Source organism: Jaculus jaculus, chromosome 4 (genome assembly GCF_020740685.1).
Source record: "Jaculus jaculus isolate mJacJac1 chromosome 4, mJacJac1.mat.Y.cur, whole genome shotgun sequence".
Taxonomy (NCBI): domain Eukaryota; kingdom Metazoa; phylum Chordata; class Mammalia; order Rodentia; family Dipodidae; genus Jaculus; species Jaculus jaculus.
Genome location: NC_059105.1, coordinates 116352434 through 116365375, shown reverse-complemented (window position 1 = coordinate 116365375; position 12942 = coordinate 116352434).

Here is a 12942-nt window from a genome sequence, read left to right as displayed (position 1 = left end):
TCTTCCAAGGATGGAGATCGGGAACTACTGAGAGCAAGTCAAGGTCCCGGGGCTGGTCGGGACAGCAATGCTGAATCTTACTTCTATCTGCCCCTTCTACCTTTCCACCTCTGGGACCACCCTCAGCTTCCAACCTAGGGATAGGAGCCCCCTGTGTCCAGTGGACGTGGTACTGCCCTCTCGGGAGCCCGCTGTGAGACCCTGCTCTCCTCTGGAAAAGGACCACCCGGGAGCGTAGCGGAGAGGGACCCAGCTGGCTCTGCTGCCTCAAGAAGCTCGCTCCTGCCTTGCCTCCCACCTCCTTTCCAGCGCGGCCAGAGGCCAGGCTGGGGCCAGGCGGTTCCTTCCTGACTCCTGGCCAAGTATGGGCTGGCGGGCCTTTCACCCACAAGTCGGGTACTGGACAGTAGGCCACTTTCCTCTCAATCTTTCAATCCACTAACCTTTTTTTTTTTGGTGGGGGGGGGGGCGCCTTGAAGGAAGGCCTGGCGTCCCAGAGTCTACGAGGTTGCTCAGAAGCTGGCGTCCCTTCCACCTGCCCTACTTGGCTTCAGCAGGCCAGCTAGGAAGCCACTCCCTGCTGAGGATGGGCTGGGGAATGTCCTGAGGGTCGGGGTGATGGGATGCCACACGCAAGAGGCCCTGCTTGCTGCTTAGCAACACCAGGGAACTCCAGGGCCAGCCCTCCCTGGCATAGGGAGAGGAGCAGCCACTTGTCTCCATGCCTGGTTTGGTGAGAGTCAGAAGAGAGAGGAGTTTGGATAAATGAAACCCAAAGCCAAAATGTTGTAAAGAAAGTCAATGAACTCGGCCAGGCTGTGAGGCCCTTACTTCACTGGCTCCATCTTGCTGAGAGGGTGGATCCAAGCAAAGCAGCCCCCAACTCCTCCCCTGCTCCCATCTCTGCCCATCTCTCCTGAGCCAGTGCCACTTTTGGGGACTGTGGACTACCTGTGTCTGAACCACAGACTACACTGCTTAGTGGGGGAAAGTTCAAGACAAAGAAGGAAAGTCAGCCTTCCTCGCTCATATTTCTGCCAGAGATAACAGCACAACCTATGGCTCCATAGACACTAGGGTGAAAGGCTTAACTGCTTCTACTTTCTGAAGCAATCAATATATGAGGAGAGAAGGATGTAACAAAAACAAGATTCACCAAGACTCAGGAAATATGGTGGAAAGGATGTAAGAGCCACAGGGTCCATTGTGGAAGAAGCAGCGGGAAGAATGTAAGCGTCAAAGGAAAGGTAGGACTCCTTACAGTGCATTTTTCCACATACAAAATGGTCTGACACTACCTACACAAGACCATCATAATAGGAGGAAAAGATGATGACATCAAAGTAAAAGAGAGACTGATGGGGGGGGGGTATGATGGAGAGTGGAGTTGTAAAGGGGGTAGTCGGGGTGGGGAAATTACCATGCTTTATTTATCTATAATTATGGAAGTTGTCAATAATAAAAAATAACCAAGAAAGTAACAAAAAAAAAAAAAAAAAGATGCAAGAGCCAGAGGATGGGGAGGAGTGCTTTGGGATGTAGTATTCCAGACACAAGGAAGCTGTTGTGTTCACAGCCGCAGGGTGACTGCAGTTACCTGCACAACACTGGACCCATCTACATGTCATCATGGATGATGAAGGAAAGTTAAAAAAAAGAAATCAGGTTGGAAAAAAGGGATTCAGTGGAAGGTGGTGGGAGGGAATTATCATCATAGTATACTGTCTGTATGTACAAAAGTTGTCAATAAAAAGTGAAAAACAAAAAAAAGTCAAAATAATAGAGGGGCTGGTTGGAGGGAAGGAGTGGGTCAGTGGAAAGAAGGACAAATAAAGAGTGATAAGAAGGGTTTATGATCAAAATACATTATGTATATAATATAAAATTGTCAATAAAATATTAAAGATATTTAATAAATGTTCACACTGAACTAAGTAATGTTTAGTTATATGCATCAAATGCATAGAGCACTCTGGAAGTGTGCTATTCATTAGAAACCTGTGGGGGGGCATAACACACCACAGGAAGTGAAGTTGCACAAGGAATGCAAGAACATCTCACTATGATGGGGGAAGTCATGAGCCCTAGGAGTGTAACATTTGCTGGTGCCTGGATAAATGCATATATTACGCTCACCAAACTGCCCAGTAAGCACATCGCTTAATGTTCATACCCATATATTAATTTCACTCTCACTTTTGGTTAGTGAAGCTTCTCTTTTCAGATGGCAATGACCTCTGGGATGACTCAAAAAGCACCATAGTGCTGAGAAGTGACAATGGAGTGTTCAGCACTGAAACATCTCTACCACACCTTCCAAGACTCAAAGTCCATTGCACAAGAGGTGGCAGAAAGAATGTCAGAGCCAAAGGAAAGGTAGGACTCCTTACAATGCACTCTTCCAGATACAAAATGATCTGGATGTCCATGACCTTGCAGTGCCTCATACTTCCTACAGAAGACCATCATAATAAGAGGAAAAGATGATGACATCAAAATAAGAGACTGATTGAGAGAGGTAGGGAATATGATGAGGAATGGAGTTGTGAAGGGGAAAGTTGGGGGGGGGGTTGGAATTACCATGATTTATTGTCTATAATTATGGAAGTTGTCAATAATAAAAAAATAAAAAGTAATAAAAAGTAAAAAGATAAGTAAAGAATCATAAAAGATTAAAAGAGAGAGAGAACATCAAGCTGAGCATGGTGGCACACATCTTTGGTCCCAGTACTTGGGAGGCAGGGTAGGAGGATTGCAGGGAGTTCGAGCTCACCCTGAGACTACATAGTGAATTCCAGGTCAGACTGGGCTACAGTGGGACCCTACCTTGAAAAACCCCCAAATTTAAAAAAATTAAAACGAAAAGAAAGAAAAAGAGAGAGGGAACATCTTCGCATCTTTATCTGCCAGTCCAGTCCATATATCTGGGGCCATGGATATAAATGTCCTGAGACACAAGGCCAAAAACCTGGTGTGAGGCTGTGGGAAACACCATGCCCAGAGGAAGGGTTTTCTGAATTCTTCCACAAAGTGCCCGCTGGTTTACACCTGGTGATTTAATCCTAAAAACTATGCAAACAGTACTTGGAATTATTGATAACTATTATCAGTTATCTTTTTTTTTTTTTTTTTGCTTTTTCTTTTGTTGGTTGGGGAAGGCTAATGAGATAATGTGTGTGTGAACATCTAGACAGTTCTGGCCTATGACAGATGCTTAACCTGTCTATCTCATTCTAATCCTGAAGTCACCTTTCTTTTGGCTCTCTTTCTACAGCAAGACTATCACCTCAAATGAATGGATCTGGAAAAGTGAGGAAGCAGGCTCAAAAAGTCACATGCCACATGTTCTCTCTCATATGTGGATCCTAGCTTTCAATATTTAGATTAGTGTACGTGAGTTGGAGTAAAAGTCAGTAATAGAAGCCAGGGAGCTAGAAAGGGGGTATGAGGGAGAGAGAGAAGGAGGGAGGACTTAAAGGGAGAGCATAGTAGATATGTCAGTAGAAGGGCAGACTTCTGGGGTGAGGAGTCTAAGAGGAGGGAATGGGCAAGAGGAGACACAAAATTTATGAATAAGCCAATGGAAACCTAACTTCTTCACTAACTAATAATACGTATGTTTAAAAGAGAGAGTTTGAGCTGGGTGTGGTGGTCTGGTTAGGGTTAGGGTGGTGGTGGAGGGGCATCAGTGGCCTTCCTGGCATTGAAAATTTTCAAATAACAATGGCTCCTGGTGCAACATTATCCATCTCCACACAATTCTTCTACCCAAACACTCTTTCCCTCTCTTTCTTTTTCTTTGGTTTTTTGAGGTAGGGTCTTGTTTTAGCCCAGACTGACCTGGAATGCACTATGAAACCTCAAAGTGGCCTTTAACTAGCAGCAATCCTCCTACCTCTGCCTCCCAAGTGCTGGAATTAAAGTCGTATGCCACCACGCCTGACTGGAGAGATGGTTCAGCAGTTAAGGTGCTTGCTTGCACAGCATAGCAGCCCAGGTTCAATTCCCCAGTACCCATGTAAGGGCAGATGCACAAAGCGATGCATGCATTTGGAATTTGTTTGCAGAGGCTAGAGACCCTGATGCACCCATTCTCTCCCCCACCTCTGCTTGCAAATAAATAAAAATATTTTAAATAGTTAATAAAAATATATTTGTGTGTGTATTTGTAATGAGATGTGGAGTATATACATGTACATGTGCCCATGGGGTGCCCCATGCTCTGGCCTGTGCTGGGATGTACTCTCCTGCCGTGGTTTCATTTGAGAGGTGAACTCCATCACTGCCCATTCTTGTTTAAGCCAGAGTCTCTTACTGATCCTAGAGCTTGCTAGAGCTCTGGCTTCTTAGGTCTCTAGAGTCACAGACACACAAGGCACCCAACTGTTTATGTGGGTCCCGGAGATTAAAACTTGAAGTGGTCTCTTAAGCCTCTTGAGACCCTCATGCTTGCATAGGAGCCCCTGGGCCTTCTCTCCAGCCCCCTCCAAATAGTTTTTATTGATATATTTTGTAATATACTTGCAGAAAATGTGCACAAATTCTACAAACCATGAAACCATCACGCAGAGCAAGATATTACCAGTCTACTCCCACTCAACCTCCTCTGGTCTAAATTCGTGTGCCTCTCAAATTAGGGGTTTGCTTGGTTTTGAATGGACTTCATTGTGTCTGGTTTCTTTAACTGATGTTGTTGATGAGATTCATCATGTCATTGTATGTTGCTGTGGCTGCATTTTATTTATTCTATTGTCATTCAATTTGGCGCTATTAGTAACATAGCTATGAGTATTCTAGAATGTCTTTTGGTGCATTTTATGTATGCTTTTTTTTTTTTTCAAAGTAAGGTCTCACTCTAATTCAAGCTGACCTGGAATTCACTATGTAATCTCGGGTGGCCTTGAACTTATGGTGATACTCCTACTTCTGCCTCCCAAGTGTTGGGACTAAAGGCATGCACCACCACACCCGCTGGCATTTTTGTTGGTTATAACTGATGCCTACATGCATAATAGACTTGGTGCTTGCCTGATATATATGTTTCTATTCTTTTACTTGAGTTCTGTGTATTTGTTTTTTTATTTTGTTGCTGTTGTTTTTGAGATAGAGTCTCACTATGTAGCCTAGGCTAGATCTGAATTTGTGATCTAATTGTCTCTGCCTCCCAAGGATTACAGGTGTGTATCACCTAACCTAGATCAATTATTTTATATTTTTATATTTTGAAGGATTTATTTAATTTTAATTATTTGAGAGAAAAGAGAATGAATGGATATGCCAGGGCCTGTAGCCACCACAAACTCCAGAGACATGAGCCACCTTGTGCATCTGGCTTTATGTGGGTATTGGGGAACCGAACTCAGGTCCTTAGGCTGTGCAGGCAAGTGCCTAAACCTCTGAGCCATCTCTCCAGCCCAATTATTTTACTTTTAACTTACCTCTATCTCTCTATTTATGATGTTTTGTGGTTATAATATGGATCTGAAATGCATTGCGTTTAGCTGATATGTTTAGACCATTTACACTTAGTGTAATTATAGATATTTTTGGACTCATGTCTACCATTTTAACTTTTGTTTTGTGTGTGTTTACTGTGTGGTTCATCCTCATTTCCCCTTTCCTGACTCTTCTGGATGTTTGGACTGTTGTTATCATTCCATTTTAATTATCTGTTGTAGCTTGCTCCATACTGCTGAGACAAATATTCAACCAGGCAGTTTATGGGAGGAACTGATTTATTCAAGCTTAAAAATCCAGGGGAAGTTCCATCAATGTCAGAAGAAGCTGGATCCCTTTCATAAATCCAAGCAGAGAGAAAAAATCAGCCAGCAAACACCAAAAGTAAGCAAGCACTCACACACTGTTAGAGCTCAAAACCGCTCTCTCCATGACTTTGGGCTGGGATCAGATCCACCTCCAGTGACGCACTTTAGGGCTAGTCTCCAGGATCTGCCCTCAGTGACATGCTCTCACTGGCAGGAATCTGCCTGCTAAGGGCTGAAATTGCAAACTCAATTTTAATAAAAAGCCTGAATCTATGGGACCATGCATTTTAAACTGTCACATTCAAAGTAGCACACCATCTATTAGGTTTCTGACCATGTCTCATACTATTTGTCTTGCAACTGCTCCAGGAGTTCTCAGTTACTCAGAATTAATAGTTTCCACCTCAAGTGAAATATAGAAGCCTTTTCGTCTTACAGGTTGCTTCACTAACTCCTATCATTCAGTGTAGTGGTCACTGCATTAGATACATGTCAACCAAAGGCCCACCAGACAATGATATGCCTTTTTGCTTTCAACCATGGTACATATTTTAAAGAGCTTAAGAGGGGCTGGGCATGGTGGCACACACCTTTAATCCCAGTACTAGGGAGGCAGAGATAGGAGGATTGTCTTGAGTTCGAGGCCACCCTGAGACTGTATAGTGAATTCCAGGTCAGCCTGGGCTAGAGTGAAACCCTACCTTGAAAAACAAAAAACAAAACAAAACAAAAGCCCCCCAAAAACAAACCAACTTAAGAGGAAAACAACTCGTATTTACCAGTTATGCCACTATTTCTTTGTTCTTGTTGCTCTGAGCTTCTGAGTGGTATAATTTCCTCTGCCAGAAGAATGTCTCTTTCAGTATCAGTTTGTTGGCAATGGATTTTCTTTGTTCGTCTTCATCTGAGAAGGTGTTTAGTTCACCTTTATTCCCTGCGGAATAAACTAATGGAATATTTAATTTTTTGGCTGACAGAGTTATTTTTTTTATTAAGCATTTAAAAAATGCTCTGTTTTATGGTTTCTGATAAGAAATCTGCAGTAATCCAAATTGCTGTTTTCTTTAATGCATTGTTTCACTCTAAATGCTTTCAAGAGTTTTTTTTTTTTTTTTCCCTTCGGTGTCATTAATAGTTTGGTTATGTATTACTTTGAGTTTATCTTGTTTGGTGTTCTGAGATCCTTAGATTGTAACTTTATATCCTTCACCAAATTTGGGACATTTTTGGTCATAAATTTCTGCACTAGATTCTCTCCCTCTTGCAGGATGAGTGACAAGCTCCTTTCTTAGTTTTCCAGCCCAATCTTGTATTGTTTGCATTGACAACTGAGGCTGACCTGTCTTGAAATTCTTCTTTCGCCCCTTCTATTACTGAGTTCATCAATGTACCAAATTTGCTAGTTTTGCTTATTAGCTTTTATTTCTATTACTTCAAATTCTGTTCTTTTTTTAAAGTTTTTTGTTTATTTCTTTATTTAAAAGCGACAAAGAGAGAAAGCAGGAGAGAGAGAGAGAGAGAGGACAGAATGGGCACGCCAGGGCTTCCAGCCACTGCAAACAAACTCTAGACGCGTGCGCCCCCTTGTGCATCTGGCCAATGTGGGTCCTGGGGAATTGAGCCTTTAACTGGGGTCCTCAGGCTTCACAGACAAGTGCTTAACTGTGCTTAAGTGCTTAAGCCATATCTCCAGCCCTCAATTCTGTTCTTTATTTGTATCACACAATTGCCTGTTGAGATGGTTTATCTTTCTATTAATCACAAGGGATTCACCAAGCTGGGGAGATGATGGCTCAGCAGTTAAAGGGACTTGCTCACAAAGCCTGCAGGTCCAGGTTTGAATCCCCAGTACCCACATAAAGTCAGATGCACAACATGACACATGCATCTATAGTTTATTTGCAGTGGTAAGAGGCCCTGGCAATACAGTTTCTCTCTTTCTCTTACTCCCTTCTCTCTCTTAAATAAACAAATAAAATTAAAATAAAACCAAGGGATCCACCCTTTATTCCTGGAGCATAATTAGAATAGCTGCTCTAATGCCTCAATTTTATAACTATGTTAGGATGTTGTGATGGTTCATCTTTATTGTCAAGTTGACAGAATCTGGAATAACCTATGAGACACACTTCTAAGCATGTCTGTGAGAGAATTTCTTGACTGGGTTAATTGTGGTGAGAAGACCTATTCTAAATGTAGATGGCACTATTCCATGGGCTGGGGTCCCTGACTGAATAAAAAGAAGAAAGTGGGGTATAAAGGTTGTAAGAACCACAGATTGGAAGGGAATGTCCAGAGGCATTGCCCCCCACCACCCCTTATGATGACTGACTGCTGCTCTCACAACTCAGAATCCACAACCCCATGGGAATACCAACAATTCCATTAAGGATGGTCCTCAGCAGAATGGGGACACAGGAGAGGGAAACGATGGTACCAACATATGATGTGTCCATACAAAGTTTCTTCTTAATAAAAAAAAAAAAAAAGGAATAAGTGAGCTGAACACCAGAATTCATCTCTCTGTTTCTGACCAGCTATGACGTGATCAGCCACATCAAACTTGTGCCGCCATTACCTCCCTAACACGATACACTTAAACAGTGAGCTAAAATAAACCCTTCTTCCCTAAAGTTAGTTTTAAAGTCAGGTCTTTTGCTGCAGTGATGAGAAATGCAATTAATGCAGTTGTTTCAAAGTTTAGAGAGACTTTATTAACTTAAGAGAGGGAAAGAGGAGAAATATTAGTGCCATTTTCTTGGCTCCTTCCTGTCCCTAGGGCCTGTCTTTCCTGTCCCTCAGACCGCAAACAGAGGGCTACTTTTGGAGAATGACTTTGTATCTGTGTTTCCATCTGGAATTCGGGTGGAGTCAGAGCCCAGGCTCAGGAGGTACCAGAGGAAAGAAAATGGGAGTCAGGCTGGGTGTGTTGGTTCATGGCTGTAATCTCTGCACTTGGGAGGTGGAGGCAGGAGGATTGCCCATGAGTTTGAGGCCAATCTAGATGACATAGTGAGTCCATGAGCTACAGAATGAGGACTCCCCCAAAAAAAAGTAGCAAAAAGAAACAAACACAAAACCAACCAGTCAAATAAAATACCCAACAAAACTCCCAAAATAACAAAAAGAGAAAGGAAGGGAAAAAGAAAAGAAGGAAGGATGAGAGAGCAGAAAAATGTGAGTCACTACTTGCTTGTTAGTATTTTGAATTCTAATGTCCTTCCCTAGTCATCTTGTTCCCCTCTAACTTTTTTATAAAGTTGTAGCATAATTAGTTATAGATACTAATGGGTTTCGTTCTCTCATATTCATACATGTATATAATGTATCCTGATCATAATTACCCTCCATATTTAACCTCTTTTATCCTCCTCCCACTCTTTTCTTAAAATTTTATTTATTTATTTATTTGAGAGCGACAGACACAGAGAGAAAGACAGATAGAGGGAGAGAGAGAATGGGCGCGCCAGGGCTTCCAGCCTCTGCAAACAAACTCCAGACGCGTGCGCCCCCTTGTGCATCTGGCTAACGTGGGACCTGGGGAACCGAGCCTCGAACCGGGGTCCTTAGGCTTCACAGGCAAGTGCTTAACTGCTAAGCCATCTCTCCAGCCCTCCTCCCACTCTTGCTAATACCCTTCCTCTTCCTGATTTCCTGACCTTCCGACCATCTTTTTTCTAGGTTTTTTTTTTTTTTTTTTTTTTGGTGCTATTTCTGCTAGCCTGATGTATCTGATTAGGATTGTTTACCAGAGCCGGTGAGGGGTTATTTGCAGAAGCATGGACAATTTACAGTGGCTGCATGGTTGAAGAATGTCTCTCCTTTCCCCAGCAACCATTAATACCTATTGATCCTTAGGAAAAGGAGGGGTCTCATAACAGGCCCATTCTTGTTCAGTTTTTGTCCAGGTAACTGCATCTGCTGAGAGTTTAAGGGTGTAATGGACATGCCACGCCCAGAAGACTGCGGTCCACAGCTCTTCCACCCTGACCTTGAGCTCTTACATTCTTTCTGCCTCTTCTTCAGCAATGTCCCCTGAGCCTTGTGATTGGGGGGCTTGAGGGGCAAGGTGATGCAGATGTCCTATTTATGTCGAGCATTCAACAGTCACTTATTCTCAGCACTTTGAACAGTTCTGACTCTCTGCAGTAACTACCAACCCCACAAAAACAAAACAAACAAAAAAACAACAAAAAAACCACTTCTTTGACCAAAGAAACTGAAGCAATAATGTATAGGGATAAACATAAATATTTAGAAGGTAATTTATTGTTTCTTGGCCTTTTGGCTAAGATCAAATGCAAAAGGCAATTTTATAGGTACATCATGTTCCATTTAGTAAAACCACAGTAGTAGTTTTTCTAGGACCTATGACCTCCTTAGGTATGGCTTTTTGGCCAGGTTTACAGTACAAGATGATAATTCCATCCAATGAGGTATGCTTCAAATCAAACAAGAATGTGGTTGGTTACTCTCTTAACAATCATGCCATTATTACAGCAATGAATATATCTTATTTGGTTGATCAGGAGTGTAGTACACAGGGCCTACATCGAAGTAAGACTGTCAATGGTGATTTTACCCCAGTAGCCTTGGATAGCACCTCCCAGCACTTTAAAAGCTATCCATCAGGAAAGAAGCTTCCAGAACAGTTCTGCCTTGACTTCTTTATGTCCTGTGATCAAAGCATGTGGTGTCTTTAGCAATAGGGCCCTACAATCTAGTTTTGGTGGGCAGCAAGTAGCAGTGGCAATAGCTTGTATTATTTTGGAGGCTTCAGGGGCTTCCCTGGCCAACACCTACTAGGGGTGTCCCTTCCTTCTGGTACTGTGTTTGCTTTAGAACCTATGGCTTCTGGAAGCAGCTTTATCCATCCATGCAGGGTAACTCTGTCCAATCTCTTTTTTTAAAAAAAAAATTAATTAGCTTACATAGTAACATATTTCTTTCTCTTTTGTTTTCTGAGGTAGGGTCTCACTCTAGCTCAGGGTGGCCTCAAACTCACGGCGATCCTCCTCCTACCTCTGCCTCCTGAGTGTACTACCATGCCCAGCTATTTTTAAAAAATATATTTTTATTTATTTATTTGAGAGCCACAGAGACAGAGAGAGAGAGAATGGGTGCGCCAGGGCTCCAGCCACTGCAAATGAACTCCAGATGCATGCGCCCCTTGTGCAACTGGCTAACATGGGTCCTGGGGAATCGAGCCTCGAACTGGGGTCCTCAGGCTTCACAGGCAAGCGTTTAACTGCTAAGCCATCTCTCCAGCACCCATGCCCAGCTTTTTATGATTAAAAAAAATATTTTATTTAGGGCTTGAGAGATGGCTTAGTGGTTAAAGTGCTTGCCTGTGAAGCCTAAGGACCCAGGTTTGATTCCCCAGTACCCACATAAGCCAGATATGCAAGTTGATGCATGCATCTGGAGTTCTTTTGCAGTGGCTAGAGAGCCTGGAGTGCCTATTTTCTCTCTATCTGCCTTTCTCTCTCTCTCTCTCTCTCTATTTATTTATTTTGGGGAGAGAGAGAGAATGGGTGAGCCAGGGCCTCCAGCCACTGCAAACAAACTCCAGATGCATGCGCTGCCTGTGCATCTGGCTTTACATGGGTACTGGGGAATAGAACCTGGGTCCTTTGGTTTTGCAGGCAAGTACTGCTAAGCCACCTCTCCAGCCCCTGTGCCTTGAGTCTTTGGATTTCTGCTCTGTGTATCCTGTTGGGGTTTTCAGCTCCATTCAGTGGGCAGGAGAGGGTAGACTGTCCTCTGTTTGATCTGAGCAGAACTTACAAACACATCATTACTGAATATTTCTCTTGATTATTTATTCATCTGCCTGCTGTTTGTCCCCTACCCTTTCTTTGCCCTAAACTATGGGCATCAAGGAAGCAGTACGTGTCATTCTTGTGGTGGGCCACATACATTGGACGGTACCTGGCACATGGAGAACCCATGAAGAATGTTTGTGAATGGTGAAATTACCCTCTTTCAGTCACAAAGACTTTGAAGACAACCTCTTCTTCTTCGCTCTTTATTCTCTTTCTTTGTTAGCCCTCATATCAGCCCCTGAGAAAGGACAAAGTTCTGCAGTTAATCTTTGCTAACCAAGTTAGATACAAATGAGGGGTAAGGTCCAAGGTGCCTCACAAAGTGAGCCATGGACACGTGACCAAAGTCCTGAGTGTGAGCTGCATTTATTTATGATTTGTGTTCTCTATTGCTGCCCGCAGCCCTCACTCCGCAGGAGTGACCATGCTCAGCTCTGCCCTCATCACTTCCTGATCCCTGTACTTACCCCTTGTGACTTGAGTCCAAGTGGCTGCTGCGACAGGTGTGAGGAGCCCCAACAGCAGGCTGAATTTGGAGTGATGCAGTACCTTCAGGTCAGGTGTTTGTGAGTTGCAAGGTGTGGTTGTGGTACTTGAGACTGTGAGATCCATCCAAAGACTTTTCTGTATTTCTCTGGTCCCCAAAGACAGAGAGAGGGAGAGTGCGGACATGTAGAAATGCCTGGGCATATATTGCTAACTGCTCTGTCACCAGCACCCCAGGGCACAGAACTGTTGGAATTTAAGTATCACACACATGAAACGTAAGACAATGATAGGACTCCTCGACTGCCGAGCCTTCCTGTGCTGTTGTTTCGTGTGGTTACTGGCCACCTTATATGCACTGTAAGTGAGGACAGGCCGTGTACCCTGCCTGAGTGTAGCAGTTGTTCTAGGAACACATGCGAGTAACCAAATGAGTGGACAACGACAAGCCTCAGGGCTGCTCTGCCTCATGGTGAGGGAAGAGAGTGCACAGTGCTGAACCACAGCCACCTCGGATCACCCCCCAGCGGGACAGCACCTCACACAAAGGGAAGTCCTGCAAAGGATACCCTCTCAGGCTGCTGCAAACTGACAAACCCTCCTTGATGGCACTTCTGCCTCCTTTCCTTTGTTAAGCTGATGGCTTTTCCAGCTGCTCCTGGGGTGGCAAGGCTAAGCTGCTCTGTTGGTAGTGGTGTCACACTGTTGGTTTCTCTGCTTGTGTGTGAGCTGTCCGCCTCAGGCCTGGGAACTCAGAATCACAGCCAGTTAACACGTACTCCCTGCCTCCCATCCATCGCAAGTACGCACACGAGTTCCCCTCCAGCAGGCCTTGACTAGAGGCTGGGAGCCTGGGGAAGAGTGAC